General features: G+C 56.7%; 1 long non-coding RNA gene across 1 annotated transcript; it reads left to right on the top strand.

The window, feature by feature from the left end:
* The first annotated feature begins 230 nt into the window (after positions 1-230).
* Positions 231-1,781, top strand: LOC122546695. The gene is made up of 3 exons (XR_006310792.1): positions 231-274; positions 811-920; positions 1,696-1,781. It is a non-coding gene; the product is annotated as an uncharacterized LOC122546695 (long non-coding RNA).
* Positions 1,782-2,120: the final 339 nt, after the last annotated feature.

Genomic DNA, 2,120 nt, shown 5'->3' with positions numbered 1-2,120 from the left:
TGGTTGGATGGGGATTGGTCCATGAGTGGATGCTGAATGGATGGGGATTGGTCCCTGAGTGAATGCTGGTTGGATGGGGATTGGTCCCTGAGTGAATGCTGGCTGGATGGGGATTGGTCGCTGAGTGAATGCTGTTTGGATGGGGATTGGTCGCTGATTGGATGCTGGCTGGATCTTGCTTTTCCAATGCATATACCCAGTCATATTTCCTTTCACTTTCTGTTGGTACAGTTACGTGGTGGGAATGTGTGGTGATGGAGCCAACGACTGCGGGGTGAGTTCTTCCACTCTGTGCCCAGTTTGCTTGGCCACTATTCAGTCACATTTGGCATCACAGCGCACTCCGTGTGGTGTCAGGATATGCTGCTGGCCTGTAGCAAGGCCGGGTTTGATAGGAGTTGGGAATGTGGGGCTCAGAGTCTCCGTGTACACAGACACCTCACGTTCCCCAAATCTAAGGGAGGGGGGGAGATTGGGCTCCCGAGGGGCTGAATAGCCTCCTGCTATTGCCGCAGCACGTCTGAGATAGGTGATGGTGATGGGACTTGGTTCAGACTGACCCTGCTCCCACTGTCAGAGAGTCTCAGTTAGACAGATGGGGGAGAGTGGGCACACAGAGAGGAATGGACAATCAGCCATGAGGGTGAGACCGGCTTGAATGGGCCAAATGGCATGCATCTGGCCCGATCACTCGTGTTTTGGCTGACCGGGGTGCTGTGGCCCTGTGTGCCCACAGATTCCAGTGCCCACTGCCCTGTTTCTCCACATTCAGGCCAGAGTGACAATCGGGCTGTTTCCCTCCCCCCACAGGCCCTGAAGACAGCCCACGTGGGAATCTCACTGTCACAGCTCGAAGCCTCTGTCGCCTCTCCGTTCACCTCCAAACAGCCGACCATCGAGTGTGTCCCCATCCTCATCAAGTAGGTACCACAACCTCCACCTCACTCGCTATCTAACCCTGGGCTGTCCCTGTCCTAGGAGGGTGTGATGGGGGGGACAGTGTAGAGGGAGCTTTACTCTGTATCTAAGCCTGGGCTGTCCCTGTCCTGGGAGGGTGTGATGGGGGGACAGTGTAGAGGAGGCTTTACTCTGTATCTAAGCCTGGGCTGTCCCTGTCCTGGGAGGGTGTGATGGGGGGACAGTGTAGAGGGAGCTTTACTCTGTATCTAACCCCGGGCTGTCCCTGTCCTGGGAGGGTGTGATGGGGGGACAGTGTAGAGGGAGCTTTACTCTGTATCTAACCCTGGGCTGTCCCTGTCCTGGGAGGGTGTGATGGGGGGACAGTGTAGAGGGAGCTTTACTCTGTATCTAACCCCGGGCTGTCCCTGTCCTGGGAGGGTGTGATGGGGGGACAGTGTAGAGGGAGCTTTACTCTGTATCTCACCCTGGGCTGTCCCAGTCCTGGGAGGGTATGATGGGAGGGTACTGTAGAGGGAGCTTTCCTCTGTGTCTAACCCAGTACTGTCCCTGTCCTATGGTGGTGTTGCATGGATGAGACAGTGTAGAGGGAGCTTTCCTCTGTATCTAACCCTATGCTGTCCCTGGGCTGTGGCGGTGTTGAATGGGGACAGTGTAGAGGGAGCTTTCCTCTGGATCTAACCCTATGCTGTCCCTGTACTGTGGCGGTGTTGAATGGTGGTGGGGGACTGTGTGCTTGGGTGGTTCTAACCTGCCCGCTGTATCTCTGTGTTACAGGGAGGGTCGCGCTGCCTTGGTCACCTCATTCTGTGCGTTTAAGTACATGGCCCTGTACAGCATGATCCAATATGTCAGTGTCCTCATTCTCTACTACGTGAGTAACACAGTGGGCTCACTCACTCACTGCAACGCTCCCTCAGCACTGACCCTCCGACAGTGCCCATTCCCTCAGCACTGACCCTCCGACAGTGCCCACTCCCTCAGCACTGACCCTCCGACAGTGCGGAAGTCCCTCAGCACTGACCCTCCAACAGTGCGGCACTCCCTCATCACTGACCCTCCGACAGTGCGGCACTCACTCAGCACTGACCCTCCAACAGTGCCCACTCCCTCAGCACTAACCCTCCGAAAGTGCCCATTCCCTCAGCACTGACCCTCCGACAGTATGGCGCTCCCTCAGCACTGACCCTCCGACAGTGCCC

The sequence above is a fragment of the Chiloscyllium plagiosum genome, unplaced genomic scaffold (genome assembly GCF_004010195.1).
Source record: "Chiloscyllium plagiosum isolate BGI_BamShark_2017 unplaced genomic scaffold, ASM401019v2 scaf_28789, whole genome shotgun sequence".
NCBI classification, from domain to species: domain Eukaryota; kingdom Metazoa; phylum Chordata; class Chondrichthyes; order Orectolobiformes; family Hemiscylliidae; genus Chiloscyllium; species Chiloscyllium plagiosum.
The sequence above is the reverse complement of the archived record's forward strand: the minus strand, read 5'-3'. Positions and strand labels throughout refer to the sequence as shown.